The 24,437-nt window shown below is 36.3% G+C and overlaps 2 long non-coding RNA genes across 2 annotated transcripts in view; both read right to left on the bottom strand.

Annotated features, from left to right (window-relative positions):
* Positions 1–8,271: 8,271 nt before the first annotated feature.
* On the bottom strand, positions 8,272–10,626 carry LOC127867243 (uncharacterized). The gene is made up of 4 exons (XR_008043395.1): positions 10,331–10,626; positions 9,462–9,613; positions 8,845–9,112; positions 8,272–8,522 (listed from the first exon to the last, which is right to left on the bottom strand). It is a non-coding gene; the product is annotated as an uncharacterized LOC127867243 (long non-coding RNA).
* A 10,822-nt stretch (positions 10,627–21,448) lies between these two features.
* Positions 21,449–24,437, bottom strand: part of LOC127867238 (uncharacterized) — a 169,570-nt gene continuing 166,581 nt past the window's right edge. The window contains exon 6 of the long non-coding RNA XR_008043390.1: positions 21,449–21,532. This is a non-coding gene — a long non-coding RNA (uncharacterized LOC127867238). The remainder of the gene's footprint in view (positions 21,533–24,437) is intronic.

The raw sequence follows: 24,437 nt of genomic DNA, 5'->3' as shown, positions 1-24,437 counted from the left end.
TAATCACTTCAACATGCATGATTAATCGAACATACTTTTATTTTTCTCACTTATTCACTTTTAACACTTTTATCTTGCACTGACTGCGCACCTGTCAATAATACCCGCAAGGGGAGTTAGACAGTATATATATATAGATAGATTTCACAAAATAGGCACTTTTTAAGCGTTTATTCAATTTTGTGACCCCTGGGGCAGGGTCCAAGTTAACCCAGGGGCATTATTTGAACAAATTTGTTAGAGGTTTATTTAAGATGTCACTACATACCAAATTTGGTAGCCCTAAGCCCAATAGTTATGGACAAGAATGTTTGAAGTTTTCACAAAGTAGGCCTTATGTAAGCATATGTTCAATTTTGTGACCCCCGGGGCAGAGTCAAATTTGACCCCAGGGGAATAATTTGAACAAATTTGGTAGAGGACTATTAGATGTCTCTACATACCAAATTTGATAGCCCTAGGCCCAATGATTATTGACTATAAGATTTTGAAAGTTTTCACAAAATAGGCCTTATATAAGCAAATTTTCAATTTTGTAACCCCTGGGGCAGGGTCAAATTTGACCCCAGGGGCATAACTTGAACATATTTGAAAGAGATTCACCCCAGGAACATTCCTGAGAAATTAGTTTAGGAGAAGATGTTTAAAGGAAAAGTTAACGCGCGGACGGACGCACGCACGCACGACGAACACAGGACCATGACATAAGCCCTGCTGGTCTTCGACCAGTGGAGCTCAAATGATATTCGGCGTATATCCTGATTTTGTAATATAGTACGAAAAATTACGTTTTTATTTGATTCTGTAGTAGAAACAAAGAAGATTCCTTTTCTTTCCAAAGTAAAAGTTTTATAATTATTTTATTATTTTTTTTATACATTTTTTTATTCAATATAATACAATGTATACATGTATGTGATCATACAACAAAGTGATTGTACAAACCAATAAAGTTCAGACATGTTATACAAGATATGCTAATATTTATACTTTTTTGGTTTCCTCAAGATTAAGAAAAAAAAAACAAAAAAACAAAACAAAAAAAAACTGGGTTAATTAGTTTTTTCTTTGGTTGTTTGTGATAGGTGTTGTTTTTTTAAGAGAAAAGAAAAGAACAACAGAAGAACAGTTATGAAAAATGATGAGTTGTATAAAGTGGGAAGGAAGCATACTGGACTTATGTGTTTTGTTGTATATTCACAATGATCTTATAAGATTGAAAAAAAATATACAAAAATATTTTAGAATGATAAACAAACATTAGAGTGAACTGTACATAAGTGGACAAACATTATGAGAATTTTATCCGATTCCATTTTTGTTCAAAGATTTGTAATGTGTCATTACTGAGGGCTATTTCTTTCTCAATCTGAATTTTTTAGTTAAAGACTATGGACAAAAACAAATAAAATTTGGTAATTGTTTTTTGTACTTCATGTTAAAGATAAATTAGATGTTTAAAGGAAAAGTTAACGCGCGGACGGACGCACGCACGACGAACACAGGACCATGACATATAAGCCCCGCTGGTCTTTGGCCAGTGGAGCTAAAAAGATTTTCGGCGTATATCCTGATTTTGTAATGAAGAACGAAAAATAACGTTCTTATTTGATTCTGTAGTAGAAACAAAGAAGAACCCTTTTCTTTTCAAAGTAAAAGTTTTATAATTATGATTAATTGCCAGGACATAATTATGGGCCTTTGTTTTTGACATCTGATATCTTGTGAGGCTAATAATGGTGCCCTAATACGAATGATACATGAGATGAAGTAAAACAAAACAAATTTACTGCGTAAGTGTGTGTGAGATAGAGAAAATTATAAAAAAAAACAATGACAATTTTATTTGCATATTAAATACAACACACTTTGACAACAAAAAGTATTGTTTGTATAATCAATATGAACATAATCTAAGTTGCAGCTAATATGGGATCCCCACCAGGATTTGAACCTGGATTTCCTCTCCATATAGAAAGGTGTGTTTGCTTACACTATAAGGATGTTCCAATTAACAGCAATAATATTGGTTACAATTATTTCTGTCACCTATATTAATTGTTTAATTAAGTCTTGACACAAAATGTATAAATACACGTTTTAAGCTTTTTGAAAACAATTTATTCTCCATCAATTTTTTAAGGCAACTGTCACATTGATAATGACATGTATCATAAGGGCTCGCCTTAAAAGCTGCTCTGGATCAGGAACTCATGTTTTTCCACCAGCACTGAACCTGAAATCAGAAAAAGATTATTTAAAACCACTTTTTTTGTTATAGAAAAAATTAAATGCCTTTTTTATTTCAATAGATTATTGATCCCCATAAAAATCTGGACACATAACCCAACAACTCGTTGAAAATGTGTTTGCTTATTTACATCTGTGAGTACATGTCTTGGTACATGTGACAGTGAGGCGGTAAGAAATTGCAACAACTAAATCGAAACAAATATTCAAATAACTACAATGGTATGTTTCTTATGCTAGCAATTAAGTAGCAAAGTAATGAGAATAACTAAATATGACATTTTGGGCTGCACAAACTATAAAGATCTACATAATGTTCAATGAACTTTATATACAAACAGGGCCGAGTTGCAACATTTTACAAGATAAAACGTTTGATTGTGTGGTAAGAAATAACACTTTTTAATGATGTAACATGCATTAAAATAATCCAAAATAGTTTAAACAACAAACACAGAAATATTAATTGACTAGATAGTAGATTGAAATGAACAGACAGTAAAATAGAGTTTTGGAATGGTCATGTTCATCAGATCATGTTCAAAATTGGGACAATCATAGCTCTACACAGTTTCCAACTAGTATTTTCAATGTCAAAGAAACAGATAAAGAAAAAAAGATGTACACAGAACATATGCTTGGAAAGTTCTGGGATTATTTCATCAAAATTTCTTCAAGAAAGTATACTGTACTGAAAAGTTTAGCCTAATAAAAAAAAAACACTTAACAATATATAATGTTACAGATATTCACATATAAACATTGTTACTGAACTCAACAGAAAACACTTTAAAAGTTTCAATGACTTAACATATCGATGTTGAAAAAAAGGGGCGCTTGCTGCACTGGTAACAACACAATTATATAACGCGATTATTTGCTCATAAAATGTCCATAATGAAGAATTAGGTAAACATTGTGGGCAGTAAATCGTTTGGCATATGGGTGTTTGAACTAAATTGCATCCGATAAACAAAATGGCAGCAAAAGCTATTGATGTCATGTACATTGAAAACCCGCAGAACTAGATATAATATGCGCTTGGTGAAATCCACAATAAATTATGCTCACCATCTTGAAATAAAAAGTTCTTCCGCAAGCGTCGATTCTTTCTTGGGTCTGATGCGCAATACACAACTGATTGATTATTATGCTTCTTGAAGTGATTAATAGTAATAACACATTTAATTAATATATCAGTGAACTAAATCTGCAATAGACTCACACTAGTATAAATTATTACATTTTTTGACTTGATACATTGACATGTTTAACTATGCTGTTTACAAATTTAGAATACTTAAATCTACTTTAACTGCTCACCTTTATTTTGTGTAAAGTATGCTGCTTGTCTCTATTTCGGATACTCGACGGAAGGCCCAGGTTTTTATGTCTATATCTCCGGTAATTTTCCAAAACTTTCCATGAATCTTTCGGAACAAGACGAAATTATTACGCATTGAGCTTAATAAGTCCACACAAAATAGTTCGCATTAACTACTATTTACTTAAATCTACGTTAACTGCTCACCTGTATTTTGTGTAAAGTATGCTTCCGGAACAAGACGAAATTATTACGCATTGAGCGTAATAAGTCCACACATAATAGTTCGCATTAACTACTTATAAGAGTGGGTCTAACTAAACACTGCAAAGACACACACAGTCTAGCAAAGGCTACAAAGACAAGTAAAGTCAGATCAAAACACCAATAAGTTAACCAGTGTATCCTTTTTTCAATAAATTTGAGACTATTAGGGGAATATATTTAGGAGGAACAAAGTTTTTTACATAAATAACTGTTTTTAATTGGTCTACAGTAGTTTTGATATAATTCCAGGCAAGCTATTACAAAGGCAATCCAAGAGTTACAGTGGGTTTATTGGACTTTGCAGCATGTGTTTGACTTTGTTTACCTTTGCTACACTTTGTGTGTGTGTTTTTGTATTTTTTATTTTGATTGTTACGGCATGTAAGCAATAGCTTCTTTTAATTTTAGAGACATGTCATTAATGCTATAATGCTTCTTAAACTAAGGAAAAACGTTTCGGTGTAATGTTGAGAGAATGTTTTTAATCATGTTTTTAATTTATTGTAATTAACATGTACATGTTCTTTACAATATATTCATATTTCTGTTCAAATGATATGCATCCATTGTTTACAGTGATTTTTGTATTATTAGCTTATGGACAATTCGGATGTAATCATTTGGGAACTACTGGCGGGAATTTTTATATGAATTTTACTGGTCATGATTAAAGGTTAACTAAGATTAAAAGTGATGTTAAACAGCTACGCTGAAAAAAAGAAAGGAAGTCTTCCTTAACTGGGCTCAATCCACTGACCCTTGGAGTAAATGTCAAGCGCTTAAACCAATGGGCCATCAGTGCTTCCATAGTCAGTGGTTTATTTTATACTTTATATAAGCATTCCTTGAAATATCACACAATCAAACAATAAAAAAGAACTCTCCCAAATTATTTGTGTCATTAAATGCAATATTGATAAATGTAAACATTCGATCTAAAAAAACTCCAATAAAAAACAAGAATAAAATTGAATAAAACAAGGGCTGTTTGTAAAACATGCATGCCCCTCATATGGGCTGTCAGTTGTAGGGGCAGCCATTGCGTGAAAACGTTTTTTGTCACTGTGACCTTGACCTTTAACCTAATGTAAGTTATTATCCGGAAACCATTGTACTATTTCGAGTCACTGTGACCTTGACCTTTGACCTAGTGACCTGAAAATCAATAGGGGTCATCTGTTAGTCATGATCAAGGGAGAGTGAACGGGGGGTATAATTTGGGGTGGGGTAATTTATAAGATGTTTAAAAAAAAATTGGGGGGTGTGGGGTAGGGAGGGTGGGATTGAGAGGGGGTAATAATGTGGGGTGTGATTATTTATTAGATGTTTAAAAAATATTTTTTTTTGGGGGGGGGGAGTGGGGGGGGGGCGGTGGGGGTGGGGGGTAGGGGGGGGGGTGAGAGGGGGGTATAATGTGGGGTATGGTAATTTATTAGATGTTTACAATTTTTTTTTTTTTGGGGGGGGTGGGCGAGGTAGGGGGGTGGGGGGTAGGGGTGAGAGGGGGGTATAATGTGGGTGTGGTAATGTATAAGATGTTTAAAAAAAAATGGGGGGTGGGGTGGGGGTGGGGTGCGGGGGTAATACTGTGGGGTGGGGTACTTTATTAGATGTTTAAAAAAATGGGGGGGGGGGGGGGTGGTAGGGAGGGTAGGGGGGAGTGAGAGGGAGGTATAATGTGGGGTGTGGTAATTTATTCGATGTTTCCCCCCCCCTTGGGGGGGGGTAGGGTGGGGGGGGTAGGGGGGTGGGGTAGGGGGGTGAGAGGGGGGTCTAATGTGGGGTGTGGTCCTTTATAAATGTTTAAAAAAAATTGGGGGGGGGGTGGGGGTGGGGGGGTAGGGGTGTGGGTGTGAGCGGGGGTAATAATGTGGGGCCTGGTAATTCCTTAGATGTTTCCCCCCCTTGGGGGGGGTGGGGGGGGGGGGAGTGAGAGGGGGGTATAATGTGTGGTGTGGTCCTTTATTAGATGTTTAAAAAATCTTTTTTTTTGAGGGGGGGTGGGGGTGGGGGAGGTAGGGGGGATCGGGGGGTAGGGGGGTATAATGTGGGGTGTGGTAATTTATTAGATGTTTGAAAAATAAATTGAGGGGGTGGGGGTCGAGGGGGGTAGGGGGGATGGGGGGGGGTAGGGGGGTGAGAGGGGGATATAATGTGGGGTGGGGTAATTTATAAGATGTTTAAAAAAATGTGGGGGGGTGGGGGATGGGGGGGTAGGGGGGTGAGAGGGGGTAATACTGTGGGGTGGGGTAATTTATTAGATGTTTAAAAAAAATTGAGGGGGGTGGGGGTGGGGGGGATGGGGCGTAGGAGGGGTGGTGGTGAGAGGTGATAATAATGTGGGGTGGGGTAATAAAAAACAAGGGCTGTTTGTAAAACATGCATGCCCCCCATATGGGCTGTCCGTTGTAGTGGCAGCCATTGTGTGAATACGATTTTTGTCACTGTTACCTTGACCTTTGACCTAGTGACCTGAAAATCAATAGGGGTCATCTGCGAGTCATGATCAATGTACCTATGAAGTTTCATGCTCCTAGGCGTATGCGTTCTTGAGTTATCATTCAAAAACCATTTTACTATTTCGGGTCACCGTGACCTTGACCTTTGACCTAGTGACCTCAAAATCAATAGGGGTCATCTGCGAGTCATGATCAATGTACCTATGAAGTTTTTATAATCCTAGGCCCAAGCGTTCTTGAGTTATCGTCTCACAACCACCTGGTGGACGGACCGACCGACAGACCGACCGACATGAGCAAAGCAATATACCCCCTCTTCTTCGAAGGGGGGCATAACAATTTGAGGGGGGGGGAGTGGGGGTGGGTAGGGGGGGGGGTAGGGGGGAGTGAGAGGGGGGTATAATGTGGGGTGTGGTAATTTATTAGATGTTTTAAAAAAATTGGGGGGTGGGGGGTAGGGGGGTACGGGGGGAGTGAGAGGGGGGTATTATGTGGGGTGGGGTTATTTATTAGATGTTTAAAAAAAACTGGGGGGTGGGGGGTAGGGGATGGGGGGGTAGGGGGGTGGGGTGAGAGAGGGGTTTAATGTGGGGTGTGGTAATTTATTACATGATGTTAAAAAAAACAACAAATGATCTCACACTGACATGAACAATTTTCCTCAATTTATAAAACATGAAATTTAAACTTATTGCATTTTGTTTCCCCTGTATATAAGAAAGATATAATAGTGTATTACCTCCCCTGTCCTGCTTATATTTATATTTATCAACAAAATTAAACATTAACACAATATTTAACATACAAAATTTACAAAAATCTCATATTCTGATAATATTTTTACTGATCCACTGTATTTTACTAAAAGGATGATGTTTCTTCGGACTGATAATTATAGATTTAGGATTACAGACCAGTTGCTTCAGTAATATTGTTCAGAGTTTGCCCTGTTGGCCGCGTATGCATTCTTGAGTTATCATTCAAAAACCATTTTACTATTTCGAGTCACCGTGACCTTGACCTTTGACCTAGTGACCTCAAAATCTGCGAGTCATGATCGATGTACCTATGAAGTTTCATGATCCTAGGCCCAAGCGTTCTTGAGTTATCATCTGACAACCACCTGGTGGACGGACCGACCGACAGACCGACATGAGCAAAGCAATATACCCCCTCTTCTTCGAAGGGGGGCATAATACAAAATTACCCTCAACTTGGTTATAACCATTGACCCCTGGAGTAAAAGTCTACCGCTTAGACCACTCGGCCTTCCATGCGTATACAATGTGTGATTTATTTTATACTTTATGTAAGCAATCCTTGTAGTGTCACAAATTATTACGAAAAAAATCAATTTAAAGGTTCCAGTTAAAAATCAAGAATAGAATTAAAATAAGGAAAAAAAGTAGCCCTCATCAGGGCTAGAACCACTGACCCCTAGAGCATCAAAAGATGCATATAATGGCTATTTTAGAGCATCGTAAATGTTCAGTATTACTGTTTCCTTGCAAATATCATAACTAGAACCAAAATATGCGAATCTAAGACATTGTTTTTAAATTTCCCAATTTACCAAAACGTGAAAATTTCAATTAACTTAATGTCATAGTCCAAATAATAATGTGTGTTTTTATGTTGTTTTTTTTTACACAATTTAATGTTTATGTGCACTTAAGTTAAAGAGGGATACAAAACTGAGTGCAAAATATTGAAATATCTTCTGACATTGACATTCTGGAGTGTCTATCTTTATGTGTCTTGCTTCCTTCTAGTCCATTTACCATTGCACTGATTACAGGTGCTGCCTTCGATATTCTTAGCATAGCTTTATCACTTTTTCCGGCTCCAAGTCCTCTAATTACGTGTTTGACAAGACGAATATTATTCTCCTGTTCCATGTTTGCTTTTTCCTGGTCGGCCTTTTCTGTTGACCAACAATCCCAGTTTCACTCTAGCACTTTCAAAGTCTGACAAAAGGCATTCAGTTTTAGTAAGGAAGTTGACACACTCAATAGCATACTTTGATTTGTAGGATGACAATCCTATAAACAGTGGAATGAATCGTTTCATAAGAATTGTAATCATGTCTATATCACCTGATTTTATTGCATCATTGAACATGATAAAATCTATTGCAACTCTGACAATCCCAAGACTGTATGAAAACACACCATCTTCTGCTTCGTCAGGTTTACACTCTTGAGGCTACCTTACAGCTTCACCTGAAAGCCAACTTTTTTTATTTTACAATAGAAAAGCTGTCATCATAAACAAATAACTTAAAGATACAATTAGTTGTAATTTACCTCTGACTGATAAGACTGACGTATGTTAAAAAAGCGAGTATCCAATTAAAGGTTACACATACCAGGAAAGAATATAATATTTTTGATAAAAAGAAACAAAGAAAAAAAATCAAGACGAGAGACATTCAGTAAATGCACATGACCTGGATTGGATGTTTATTAGTGGGTTTTGTGAAACAAAGCCCAAATTAGGTCAAGGTCAAATATGGGTTTGAATTAAGAATTTATATTTAATTACCATTTATGATAAGATCAATGGTTTTCCCGACATCTTTTGAAGACACCGTAACACAGTACAAATGGCCACTGCGCCGAATGTATATTTTAGCATCTTTTGGAGCAGAGTATGGACAGAAGAGTGTATCCACCACTTTGGTCACTTGCTCCTGTAACCACTGTTTCTTCCCTTTGATATAAGAAGTCTTCATTTCTTCCGGAACAAGAGACCCCATATCTGTCTTGGAATAAGCCCCCATTTTTCACAAGCTAACTCTATCACAAGAGCTCTGAAAAGATGTAAAATAATTAACAAACAATAAAATAAAAGCTACCATGACAGGGCCTAAGACATTACTGTTAGTTGTATTACTCTGAGCCATCACCAACTCTAACAACCCTGTGTTAGCCCTTATACTAAATGATGAAACCACAGTGTCTACATTTATAATGTTGAATCGCTGGTAATAGAAAATGGCAAACAACTACAGTCATGCATAACACTTAAGTGCCAATTTTCTATGTAAATCTCTTAATAGGCATTCAAAATATATTTCTACAATTTTGCTCAACCAACACAGTTAACGGATTTTACGAGGATAATGTTAATTTATAATGACATCATATAAGTGTACAAACCTAGTGACAGTAATGAGGAAGTCTTTGTGTGATTCATATCCATAAGCCTTTACTTGACCATTAACGTTTCTTCTATGAAGAATTGCTCTGTTCTGGGCAAGTGATCCCTCTTCACGAGCTGTTTCTGGTATGTAGATGGTTTTGATGATTTTCTGAAAATACATAACACAAATTTTGTTTCATTTCAGGGAACAGTAGTTTCGATAAGACTTCAGCAGAAAAGGTTCTGATCTCCTTACTCCTATGGCTGAACAGCTTATCAAAGAAAAACATCACTATCAACTTACTATCATGTACACGGAGACATATGTAGTAATCTATGCCTATGGTTTCTTTGAGAAAAAAATGGGTGACCTTCAGTATGTGGGAGATGCCGTGCCTGAGAACAGACTTTTTGCTTAGTACCACCAAACATACACAGAAACAATGGAACAACACATAGTCGAAGAGATATGCAGAGAAAATTCGAAGATCAGAGTCATATTTGCAACTGTAGCCCTTGGAATGGGACTAAATGCACCAAATATCAGAACTGCTATTCATTACAAGCCACCAACTTCCATCGAAAAGTACATTCAGGAAACTGGAAAGGATGGATTACCAAGTACGGCAGTTATGTATTATAACAATACCGACATACGAAGAAATCGACCAGGAATAGAGCGGCAAATGATACAATATTGCAAAAACAGTTCAAAATGCATGAGAGTATTAATGCTGGAATGTTTTGGATATTCAAAAAGTGAAAATATTGAGAACAACTTGTTTTGTAGTATTTATGATAAGAATCTTCAAAAAAACAGTTGCCTAATACAAAATAAGAATTAGCCTATATGAAAAATGTCACTATAGAGATACCATTCACATACCTCTAACAAGTCTTGCTGAACATGAAATAATTATTCGACCTCTCGACCTCTCTGTTTGACTGTGAGTACCAGATCTCAGAACGCGTACCGAATCAAATGTTACCCGTGTCAGCTGATCACCACCCAGGGGAATACTGGCCATGTTGTTAAACTCATCACCTGAAAATAACCAAAACAAATAATTAATTGTTGCATTTTATTTGTTTCATAAAAATACTAATTTGTTTCAATGCATATTCTTGTAGTATTTTTACTTGTTTATGTTTTCTTTACCGATATACAATATATTCGGTATGCCTGATGTTTAGGACACTGTGATTAAAGAATTTAAGTGTTTTTGTGCGTATTTTTCCTAATAATAGAGACACTTATAAATGGAGAAGACAATTAACTTTTTTCCTTGTTTTCGCTCTGTTATTGTATTCATAAATGAAAACTTTGAGCTTTATGTAAATGAAACGAAAATGCTTAATATGGTGTTTGTGAAACACAAAGCCAGCCAAAACATTTTCATAAATATTAGCAATAATAAATACCATTTCTGACACAAATATTTTTGTAGAATGGGAATAGTGTATAACATAATGATGTAAATTGTAACTGAACAGAGTTTCAAACTGGACTTATAACTCCGATATTGCTCATTTTCAATAGACTAATCATTCAGATAAAGACACTGTGCAAGTTGGGAAATGATTGGATGAAAACTGTGGACTTTTTTGCGTAAACAAGACTTATTTCACCATTTTCTCAAATTCAATGGTGAGATAATTCTGGACTTTTTACTCTGATGTAACCGATTTTCAATAGGGTTCGAAACGTCATTAATATAAAGACACTGAACAAGTTTGAAAAGAATCGGATGAAAACTGTGGACTTTATTGCGTAAACAATCTTTATTCCACAATTTTCTCAAATTCAAGGGGAGATAATTCTGGAATTTTTATTCTGATGTAACCCATTTTCAATAGGGTTCGAGTCCTCATAAATATAAAGACACTGAACAAGTTTGAAAAGAATCTGATGACAACTGTGGACTTTATCGCGTAAAGAAAAAAAGTCTAACGCGCGGACGGACGACGGAAATCACGCCATGACATAAGCTTTTCAGGCCTTCGGCCAGTAGAGCTAAAAATCCATGTTATTTTTTTTTTTTCAATTGACTTTCATGAAATAAAGACGAGACTTTTGAGCCGACACAAAAAACAACAACATAAAAACACAAACTGAAATTGATAAAAACGGACTATGTAAATATTTCAACAAAAGCATGACACGTTGTGCACAGTTTCCTTCTTTCTGGGGGAAGTTGTTTTCAAATTAAGGAAAAAATAAACATTTGGGGTCAAATTTTCGGCCTCAAAAATATGCCCTGTAAAGAATATGGAAAAACAACAAGAACATGAACTTGGAAACTGTGGTCTAACTCGAACTAAATACCTCTCCCAGCAGATGTATATCATGAAAAATCCATGTAGCTTAGTTCTTAACTATTTACTAGTATATATATATATATATATATATATATATATATATATATATATATATATATATATATATATATATATATATATATATATATATATATATATATATATATATATATATATATATATGTATAGACCACTCAGTTTTCAAAATAATGTTATAGCTTTTTAAATCACGAGTTTGAAATGACGACAACCCATTCAAATTTATAAAGAGTTTGTCTTAAAGCACTGGCAGAGATTTTTTTTTCAAATTTTTCAAAAGATAATTTAAGCTTCATTTTAGGAAAACAGGGCTTCATGCATATGCATTAATTGTCATCCCAGTACCAGAAACTCTCTTTAAACGAAAAACACCACATCTGAAAGTGTCGTCCTTGATTAGCCTGTGTGCATTGCACAGGCTTATCAGTGTGCACAGGCTAATCTTATATAATATGACATGCATTAAGCCCCATTTTCCTTGAAAGCAGCCAATATGTACAGATTTCAATGACACTAGACTGGCTAACGTTGTCTTACAAGCTGTTAAATACTTTTGAATACATACACACTATGTTGTGTACCAGTGGAGACTATAAACAGGCAGATGCGGTGGTTAGAGCAGACGATCCTAGCCTAGCATACATTGTCTGCTTAATTTTACTGCAGTTATCCATACAGGTAGTGTTAACGGTTCCTAGTGTACTTAACGCAGACTGACTTGAAAAATTGTCTCTACATTATCTGTGAGCTAACGCTCACAAATAGCTAACGCTCACAAATAAAAACTGAACATTACCTTATGTAATTATCTAAATTTAAAATGCTGCTTGAGTGTTTACCTTTTAGTAAACACTTATTTTTTTTATAAGTAAATGCATTTGCATAAAAATTCAAGATTGTGTATTTTGGTGATTAGTTACCATGGCAACATAATTGGTGTACTTTTAACATATCCATTATGCTGTTGCTACTTTATTATATTATTAACATGTATTTGATAAAAGAGAGATTCCTATTTTAAAACAGTTTTGCTTGTTGTTTGAATAATGTTTTAAGTGTGTTTCATTCTAGAAATTGACCAATTTTTCCTAACAAAAAGCTGTAGGGTTGGTCATTTTTGCAAACTACAATGTTTAGAGAATCTCAATTAACCAAAAATTCAAAATGAGATTTTTTGACCACAAGACTGATTTTCCCAGCTGAGTTCACATATAATAAAGTTACTTGTCAAAATGTACAAAATTTGCATTTAGCCAATTCCATAATTCATTAAATCATATTTATTTGTCCTACTTACAAACATTGGGTGAACTTGTGATGGTCTATCAACCACTTGTCTGTATGGTCAACAAGACGAGGTGTTGCCGTAGAGAACATGGATAATAGCTGTATTTCTTCTACCAGTATCTGCATGACAAGCTGAGTAAATCTTTTCCTACGAATCAAGAAAATCAAAGCGCTGAAGGCACTGAATTTGTTCGGCATCACCGTTGTATAATCTTAGACGCAACTCAGTTTTCAAAATAATGTTATAGCTTTTTATATCACGAGTTTGAAATGACCACAACCCATTCAAATTTATAAAGAGTTTGTCCTAAAGCACTGGCAGAGATTTTTTTTCAAATCATTAATAAAAAAGATAATTTAAGCTTCATTTTAGGAAAACAGGGCTTCATGCATATGCATTAATTGTCATCCCAGTACCAGAAACTCTCTTTAAACGAAAAACACCACATCTGAAAATGTCGTCCTTGATTAGCCTGTGTGCATTGCACAGGCTTATCAGTGTGCACAGGCTAATCTTATATAATATGACATGCATTAAGCCCCATTTTCCTTGAAAGCAGCCAATATGTACAGATTTCAATGACACTAGACTGGCTAACGTTGTCTTACAAGCTGTTAAATACTTTTGAATACATACACACTATGTTGTGTACCAGTGTAGACTATAAACAGGCAGATGCGGTGGTGAGAGCAGACGATCCTAGCCTAGCATTCATTGTCTGCTTAATTTTACTGCAGTTATCCATACAGGTAGTGTTTACGGTTCCTAGTGTACTTAACGCAGACTGACTTGAAAAATTGTCTCTACATTATCTGTGAGCTAACGCTCACAAATAGCTAACGCTCACAAATAAAAACTGAACATTACCTTATGTAATTATCTGAATTTAAAATGTATTGCTGGATTACAAACAGAAAGGTTGCAATGCAATTAACATAGTTAACTGTTTCATATTGTTCTTTTCTTCACTCACATGTTGTACTTGCGCTACTTTCAATCAAGTTGAAAAAATTAATTAATACATTAATGCTTCAAGTTCGTTTGAAGACAAGAAGATGGTAGGGTCAGGTCCTTGGGCAGTTATCTGTTTCGATTGTGTGCTCAGTCCCTGAAGATCTCTTTGGTCATATCTGTCGATCAGGGTCGACCAATGAGTGTAGTGAAAATCTCTGTTTCCACTTCCAAACCTGACCTGTGGAAAATAAATGTATATTGCTCCTGATGAATGTACAGACTCTATCTATTTTAATTGTTATTTTTTCTTTTTTTATCAATATTATACTTATATATTAAATATATATTTTTAAATTAAATATTGTTTAAGTGCTACAAATAGTAAAACATCTATAAAATTATTCAGCTAAATAAAAGTAACAAACATTTTATCTTCCTAACCTGATAAGCTTTTATGTGCCTATCAATGTTGTCAACTATGATTTTGATGGTTTTCCCATTAGCCAAAGCGGAAACTACATCCCGACCATTCAAACAGTTTCGCAATATCAGAATGTCCGAACTTTTGTGGATCCGAAAAATGTGCCACAAATCATTCTGCATGGACAAAAACAAAAGAATCCGAAATTATTCATTGTGGTTCCATGTCACTGTCCGTGCGTGTAGTAATAGGGGAACATGCAAACTATGAAACGATCGTGGCCGTTTTATCACTGATAGTTTTTGTTGTAGTAAACTAGCTTCGCCAAACAGTGTCTCATTACTGTAAAAATCATCACAATACCCGATTTTTTTTACACATTGTACGTTGTATGGTCTAAAGGTACTGAAAATCGGACCGGCTGTGAATCATTTGAGCGTGAATGACCCGCGTCACTATCATTCGATGATTTCAGTGGTTTATTTCAGTTTGTAGGCTATTTGCAATAATTCAACTCTAAGCTTTATAGCCCAATGGGCTGCCAGAGCCGCCATAGCAAAAATTATCAAAGGCTCTGGGAGTCCGTTTATATGGACTATTCGTAGGCATTGTCATACAAACCACACTAATCGGTGCCTTCCGTGTACTCCTCTACGATAAAATCGTGGCAAGTTACTTACTGATGATGGCAACAGGGAGTTATCCTCGTGGAAATTGTGCTTTGCATGCAAAATACTGTCTTAACATGTTTTCATGGTGTAAAAACCCAATGATGACATTGAAATAAAATTAGAATATTGCGTTTCCCAATTTTCACATTCTTGGAAATATTATATTTTATAGAATATATATAAAACAATGAGAAATATAGGGTTGTTACACCCTTACGATGTGATTTATAAACTATGACACTTACACAACAGACCGCTCCGAGAATGTTTTTTTAACCCAAATGTCGAGGTTAAATGAGAAATCATAATGCATAATAGAAAATAGAATATGTTGAAATCTTACAATAATTAAGTAAATTATTAACTTAAATATTACTGGAATGCTTAAATATTGTGCAATGTGATATAACAAATATTGAACACCAGTCACCTACAACTTCGGTCTGAAAACACACATACTATAAAAAATTAAAATTTCATGGATTGACTTGTTTTATTAGCCGAAAATATGATATAAAAAGAGTCTTAATTGTTGGACTCCTTGAAATCTGTCCGGACTCCTAATTATCAAAAGTTATGAGTCCTTGGACTCCTTACTCCGAACACTGAATTTATTTGTCCAAGGTCATCCAACATTGACAGCTTGATTCATGTAGGTATCAACATTCCCATATTGTGTAAATACTCCAAGAGCTGGAAATGAAATTTGAAACCTCAAGCCTTGTTTGATATTTAACAACACTTAAAGCTGCACTCCATAAACTCTAATTCAATATGTTTGACATTGGAATAGATTGCTTTGAACATAATTGATTTTTATTCAAACTAAAACTAATTTGTATTAAGGAAAAAAATTATGTTTGAAAGTTCTAGGGTATGAGTAATTGTACATATATGTCCGTTTTAGATTAGTAAGAGAAGAAATAGATACCTTATCTACAATGTAGACTAGTAGTTTAATATATATATATATATTTATAAAAAAGCCATCTATGGAGCGTGTCTTTAAACTACAGATACATCACAAGCATTCATGATAACCATTGTTTGAATCTTAATGCACATTACAATTATGTTTAATACCGTCATTATGTGCACATTTTTGTATGAAATTATAACATACATTTGAAAAAAGTTCACACAATAGTGTTAGCTGTTAGAGCAAAATGGACTGTACATATAATACATTGTTAAATATGATATAAATTTATAATAAAGTACACGTACATAAACCAGAATGTAAATGCCAACCATTCCACAGGCTTATAAACTAACATGTTGAATCAATTAGCCCAATATTTTTCTTTTAATCTTTTAATCTGTTTGTGTAGACTTTATAGCCCTTATTCGGTCATATTCACAATGGCAAAACATACCTTTATTCCCAAATCCACTATAAACATTCCCAATGGTGAATGGATAGTTTCAGTTTTCAAAATAAAGAAGTGAAACTCCAGCTGCTGGAGCAGTATTGAATTTTCATTAAAAACAATTAGTTGGTCCTTTATTTAAGGCAAGTGACCGATTGCCCAAACAGTACAAAACAGCACAATACAGCACAATACAAACCAACATAAACACAAAATTCAAAGAATAGAAATAAAGAGATTTTCAGTGTAGAAAAAGGACTGGTAGGTTAAAATAACCATTTTCTGATAGGTTTTCAGTTTTTATTTTATAACTAGAAATGGCGCGGCAGAGGCCGACGCGTATCCCCACGCCGCAGGTTTGACCCAGGGGGCGCCCCCAAGTTGGTAATTGGGCCCTGCATAGTTGAGATTGACCGTATTGTCATAAGAGATGTTCATTATCAATTTGAATAAATCAGTGTAGAAATGAAGAAGTTATGGTAAAAGGCAATTTTTGGTTGGCGTGGTCTATGTGGGCGGGCATGCCCCAGGGTTGGCAATGGGGCCATGCATAGTTGAGATTGACCGTTTTGTCATAAGAGATGTTCAGTAAAAAACGATGTAGTAATGAAGAAGTTATAGTAAAAGGCAATTTTGGGTGGGCGTGGCCTATGTGGGGGGGGGGATGCCCCGGGGTTGGTAATGGGGCCATGCATAGTTGAGATTGACCGTATTGTCATAAGAGTTGTTCAGTATCAATTTGAAGAAAATCTTTGTAGAAATGAAGAAGTGATAGTAAAAGGCAGTTTTGGGTGGGCGTGGTCTATGTGGGCGGGGTCGCCCCAGGGTTGGTAATGGGGCAATGCATAGTTGAGATTGACCATATTGTTATAAGAAATGTTCAGTATCAATCTGAAGTGTAGAAATGCAGAAGTAAATGTAAAATAACATAAAAAAATGAGTGAAAATCTCTGACCCGGCCCCACCCCTACCCCCATAACTTTTGACCCAGGGGTCAGATCGAAGTTCCAAATAGTGCAGGGTTGCACATATGCTCATAGCTACCATGTGTGTAAGTTTCAAGGTTCTAGTGCTTATAGTGTAGGAGGAGATAGTGGCCAGGACGGACGGACAGACAGACAGCGGAGATAACCAAAATATCCCCACGCTTTTCAAAAAGCGTGGGGATAAAAATTTGTATCACATAGAACATGGACATCTTTACTTTGGTGTAACATTGTCAACATCATCTAGAATTCTTCTCATTGTGGATATTGTGGTAAGATATTTTTCTTGCATGATGAATGACACAGCTTCAGTTCAGACAAACTGTTTAATGTCCAGATTTGACAAATGGCCTCTAAAAAGACCTTGACCTTTGAAGTAAGGGGATGGGTGTTACATTCAACATCAGACTTGAGTTCAGTAATAAAATAAAGGAAAATTGGCTCACTGAATGTCAATGTAAACATTGGTCAACAAGTGTAAACAACAGCATAAGAGTCTTAAAGAAGTTGCATTTATTTAATACAGTTTGTCAATCAGTTCCGATAATAAAGCAGTTCCGGTTAACTTTCATAATTAAACCCCAGTGTTTCAAAACAATCGAAACAATATAGGATTTTCTGTACTTGCTTTCGTAGGATAATCTTTTTTGAAAACAAACTTGCAAAATTTTAACTTTTTTCCATTGTTTACATCCGGACAAGCGCCTGTTGAAGAAGATCAATGCAGACGCTCACGTGTAATCAAATACTCATAATTAAGAACCCTAAATGGCCCCAAAAAGAAACAAGAGGGCCAAGATGGCCCTAGTTCGCTCACCTGAGAGGAGTCGGTTCATTCAATCTTTACCAAACGTCAAACATGACCTAAATATTATCCAGACAAACATCCTGGTTAAGTTTCATTATTATTGAACCAAAACTCTGACATATGGAGTGATTTCGTTTTTGTAAGATTTGACCTGGTGACCTGTATTTTGAGTTGACCCCCCTTACCAAACATCAAACTTTGCTTACAAAATTAAATATTATGACCAAGATTCATAAAATCTGAAACAAAACTGTGACCTCTACAGTGTTTACAAGGATTTTGTATAATATGATGAAAATTTGGACAATCTAAAGGCAATAATTATGGCATTAATTATGTGATATATATAAAACTAATCTTTTCACTAAGTTTCATGATGATTGCGCAAAAAATGTGACTTCTAGAATGTTCACAAGCTTTTTTTTACTATATAAATATGAGAAAACTGCATCCCTCCCGGCAGCCGTGTTATTCAACTGACCGGAACCATTTTCAAACTCAACTGTCATATCAAGGAAACAAATGTTCTGACCAAATTTCATGAAAATTGGGCCAAAAATGTGACTTCTAGAGTGTTCACTAAATACATGTACATATAGGAAAAATGCCCCGCCCACTGGCGGCCATGTTTTTTCACCGATCTGGACCATTTGAACACGTCCGAGATATCAATAAAACCAATGGCTTTGGCCAACTTTCATGATGATTGGGCAAAAATTGTGACTTCTAGAGTGTTTACAAGGTTTCTCTATAGCCAAATAAGGAAAACTGCCCCGCCCCTGGCGGCCATGTTTTTCAACGGACCGGAACCACTTTTGAACTCAACCAACATATCATTAAAACAAACATTTTTACAAAGTTACAAGAAGATTGGGTATGAAATGTGACTTCTACAGTGTTTACAAGTTGTTGTTTTTTTTGACCTAGTGACCTAGTTTTTGACCCGGCACGACCCAGTTTCAAACTCACCGAGAATTCATTAGGACAAAGCTTCTGACCAAGTTTCATGAAGATCGGACAATAAATGTGGCCTCTAGAGTGTTTACGAGCAAATGTTAACGGACGGACGGACAAACGACGGACAAAGACCGGTCACAAAAGCTCACATGAGCAATCAAAACAAGGCGTGCTTTGTATGATGTTCAAGTCAAAAAGGTATCTATACATAAGGCTTCAGTAGAACATGATCTCAGTTATAGTTACCTGTACAGAAGAGTTTCGGGTGAGACTGCAATAGTTTCTAAGTATGGACCAGGAACAGTGTTTTCTACTCAAGAAGAGAAAGAACTAGCTGAATTTCCGAGTGAAATGGCCAAAAGGGGTATGGGTCTGAGAGCTGGTGAGTTCATGGATCTAGTCCAGAATATTGTAGTGACTGAAAAGAGAAAGAATCCGTTCACAAACAATAGACCGTCTTAAGAATGGTATAAGCGATTAATAGAGAGAAACAAAGACATTGTTGGGTTAAGAAGAGAAGTTTTGCTGGAAGCTTCACAAAGCAGTCTAACTAGTGAAAGAATGGATAAGTGGTATTCAAACTTCGGGGATTTTCTCGCAGAAAGGGATCTTTTTAACAAGCCAGAAAGAATCTGGAATGCCGACAAAACAGGCTTTCAGATGGGAAGTAAGGCTGGATATATAATAGAACAATCCAAGAAGAAATTTCCAACACAAGTTCCGCACATGTCAGGATCGTCAACCAAAGCGCGTTTGACAGTTATGTTCTCAGCTAGTGCTAGTGGTTCTATGATGCCATCGTTCTATGTTTCCCCTGAACCGCCACCAAAAGGAGTTTCCTTTGAACTGCTCATTACCAGGTGGATCTGTAGCATATACAGAGAAAGGATGGATGGACTTTGTAACATTTTAGAAATACTTGGATCACTTCGAAAAGCACATAGTTACAGAAAAATCTGTTTTATTGTTGATAGACTCTGTTGGATCGCACATCAATCGTAATTTTTTTACAAACGCACAGTCAAAAGGTATTGAACTGTATAGAATAGTGCCAAACGCAACGCACCTAATGCAGCAACTGGACAAGAAACACAACAGAGAACAAACAGGTGTTGTGATTAACAAAACAAACTTTGCAGATAAGTTGAAGGAGTGCTTTAATGACTTTTACAAGCCATGTACAATTGTTAGTAGCTTTCGTTCATCTGGTATCTATCCTGTCAATTGTGAAGTCATCACAGATGAACAGCTAAAGACAAATTTGACATTCAGTGAATCTGAAAAGGAATCCATACTAAGTGTATATGAGAAGGAAACAGAAAGCAGGTGATTGTCTGAGGTTCAAATAAGTGTACATGAACAAGTATTAAGTGCTTATGAAAGTGTGTTATTTACACCGGTAAAGCAGAAGTATGAAAACAGGCTGCAAGAGGGATACAATGTCAAAGGAATATCACCTGGTTACGACACGTATGTAATATTGAAATCAAAAAAGACATCTCAATCTATTCCTGACGAAACTGTACAGGCAGGGACCTCATCTTCTGTGTACAAAGACCAAGGTGAATGCAGTGCACTAGACCTCTTAGCGAATGTGGCCACTGACCTCAAAGAGTCTGATCCTGTTTGTGAAACACCCAGCAATACTGTGTCACCTGTATTGAAAGAGGCATTGGTATTACCTAAAGCCACAACAATAAAAAAGAAACGCAAGAGCACTTAAGATGAGTTGCCAGACCACTTGACCTCACCCGAATGTATCCGAAAGCTTGAAAACAAAAACCTTGATAACAAGCGTAAGTTTGCTCGGAAAGAGAAGAAAGCGAAACAAGCTTATTTGAAAAATAATGAGAATTCAGCTGTAAGTAGTGCTGTGAAGAAGACATCTGTAAACACAGCTGTTAAATGGAAATCCTCTATTAATACATCAAAAGGGAAAGCAGCTGCAAACTCAGTTAAACGCAATAGAAAACAGATAGCTAAACCAAGCTTGGACCCGGACTCTAACAATAATAACAAAGCTTTTTGTGTTGTTTGTGAAATGTCATGTGCGGAAGATCAGAAATTAATGCTTGGCACCACATGGATTCAGTGTGATGATTGCACATGGTTACATGAAGGCTGCTTACCAATCGGATTTGAGTATGATACCACAGAAGAGAAGTTCCTTTGCCATAAATGCAAACAAGGGCTGTTTGTAAAACATGCATGCCCCCATATGGGCTGTCCGTTGTAGTGGCAGCCATTGTGTGAATACGATTTTTGTCACTGTGACCTTGATCTTTGACCTAGTGACCTGAAAATCAATAGGGGTCATCTGCGAGTCACGATCAATGTACCTATGAAGTGTCATGATCCTAGGCAAAAGCGTTTTTGAGTTATCATCCGAAAATCATTTTACTATTTCGGGTCACCGTGACCTTGACCTTTGACCTTGTGACCTCAAAATCAATAGGGGTCATCTGCAAGTCATGATCAATCTACCTATGAAGTTTCATGATCCTAGGCGTATGCGTTCTCGAGTTATCATCCGAAAACCATTTTACTATTTCGGGTCACCGTGACCTTGACCTTTGACCTAGTGACCTCAAAATCAATAGGGGTCATCTGCGAGTTATGATCAATCTACCCATGAAGTTTCATGATCCTAGGCGTATGTATTTTTGAGTTATCGTCCGGAAACCATTTTACTATTTCGGGTCACCGTGACCTTGACCTTTGACCTAGTGACCTCAAAATCAATAGGGGTCATCTGCAGGTCATGATCAATCTACCCATGAAGTTTCATGATCCTAGGCGTATGTCTTCCTGAGTTATCATTCAAAAACCATTTTACTATTTCGGGTCACCGTGACCTAGACCTTTGACCTAGTGACCTCAAAATCAACAGGGGTCATCTGCGAGTCATGATCAATGTACCTATGAAGTTTCATGATCCTAGGCCCAAGCGTTCTTGAGTAATCGTCTGACAACCACCTGGTGGACGGACCGACAGACCGACCGACCGACATGAGCAAAGCAATATACCCCCTCTTATTCGAAGGGAGGCATAAAAAGACAATTAAAAAGGCACATAACAGTTTCACCAAATTGAAAAAGACTTCTTACGAAAGCATATAAAGAGGGTGAATGTTATGTGTACGAATATGTGGTACTGTTTATAAGATCAAACTTCATATACAATTGTTGGAATGTAGTGACTTATGTGTATATTAATGTTTTGGTACAGTTAACAAGATCAACCTTCATAATAATATAGCTGCTGGATCACTTGTGTACATACCATTATGTTAGAACTGTTATATTACTGTAAGAACATTGTACAATCATTGCACAAGTTTGAATGTTAATTGAGATTTTCATAAAAAGTTTTTAAAATTGTTTGGTCAGTTATACTGATCATTTGTTATTGTTAAAGCCATTAAACTGACCTATTCTTGTTTTATTCTGTTCTTCATTCTTTTTCATCTTTAAAGGGATCAGACTCCATAATGCTATTGATTATCTTGAAAAAAGGTAAACAATATAGTATTTATTCATACTGTATTTTATTCCTTTTAAAAGCAAGATGGTTATGTTGGTGCTGGCTCCTCCAAGACAAATGATAGTGGTTCTATATATAAAATGACTTTAAAGAACTCTGTCATAAAGGGTGACCATGCCTTTGAGATTAGACCCCCTATGATTTTACCTCATTGTCCGCTTAATGTGGAGCCAGAGTACACAAATATAAAGGATGTATGCGCCTGTTTGGTCTGGATCCCAGAGTTGGATTTCTTTGCACCTGATATACACGGAATTATAACTGATGATAAGAGACATTTAAAACTGACAGATGTGGCTGGTTTGCCAATTGGTCGTGTGCCTAGATCTTTAGCACCCTATTTCAGAAAAGTTATTGACAATGGAGGTAAAGTGTTGTCTGAGGTCACTGGTGCACCTGTACCTAGTTATCCCCCATGGCCAGCCCAACACGAAGAAGGGGGAGTCGTGTTGCCTTGTGATTACATTATATCTACACCATGTAAAGATGATTTTGATGTTATTTCAGGTGCACTAAATTCATTTCCTGAAGGATCAGCTATGGAACTTGTGATGCCACATGATATCTGAAGTGTTGTTATATAGAAAGTTTACTTGTAAAATGGTGCCTGATATACCATATCAATATAAATGTTTGACAATGAATCATAAATGTTGTTTTATGGTTGTTTCATGTAAGGAAACAATCAGCTGTCAAATCTGACAGTTAAAATCCCGTTTGAGATGCCCCCAAGTACAGGTACTGCGTATTATTCGGAACACCTTGGATTAACCGGAAATGCTTGATTGAAGGATTGAAGGGTAAATAAAAACTGAAATTTGAGACAAGAAAAATACATCCTGTAATCAATTGATAACAGATGATTGCAGTCAATACATTTATCAAACAAGGGACAAAATTGTCACAAAACCAGGTTTTCATTGTGAAAAAAAAATCTGATAAAGGGAGAAAACTCAAACTGAACTTTTGAAATGACCAAAAAAACTTAACCCCCTATGTAAGTTTTTTTTTTTTTAAATCTATTTTTAGTCATGGCGACCTTGACATTGGAGATATTGACGTGATTCTTTCGTGGGACACACCGTCCCATGATGGTGAACAAATGTGCCAAATGATTTTAAAATCTCACAATGAATGACATAGTTATGGCCAGGACAAGCTCATTTATGGCCATTTTTGACCTTTGAACTCAAAGTGTGACCTTGGAGATATCGACGTAATTATTTCGCGCGACACACCGTCCAATGATGGTGAACAAATGTGCCAAATGATTTTAAAATCTGACGATGAACGACATAGTTATGGCTCGGACAAGCTCATTTATGGCCATTTTTGACCTTTGAACTCAAAGTGTGATCTTGACCTTGGAGATATCGACGTAATTATTTCGCGCGACACACCGTCCAATGATGGTGAACAAATGTGCCAAATGATTTTAAAATCTGACAATGAACGACATAGTTATGGCCCGGACAAGCTTATTCCGCCAGCCCGCCAGCCAGCCAGCCAGCCAGCCCGCCAGCCAGCCCGCCCGCATTCGCCAATCTAATAACCAGTTTTTTCCTTCGGAAAACCTGGTTAATGAATCAATAATAAAGTAAAATTTTTATGCACCGTGTGTTTGTTTAACACTCGG

Source organism: Dreissena polymorpha, chromosome 2 (assembly GCF_020536995.1).
Source record: "Dreissena polymorpha isolate Duluth1 chromosome 2, UMN_Dpol_1.0, whole genome shotgun sequence".
NCBI lineage: Eukaryota > Metazoa > Mollusca > Bivalvia > Myida > Dreissenidae > Dreissena > Dreissena polymorpha.
The sequence above is the reverse complement of the archived record's forward strand: the minus strand, read 5'-3'. Positions and strand labels throughout refer to the sequence as shown.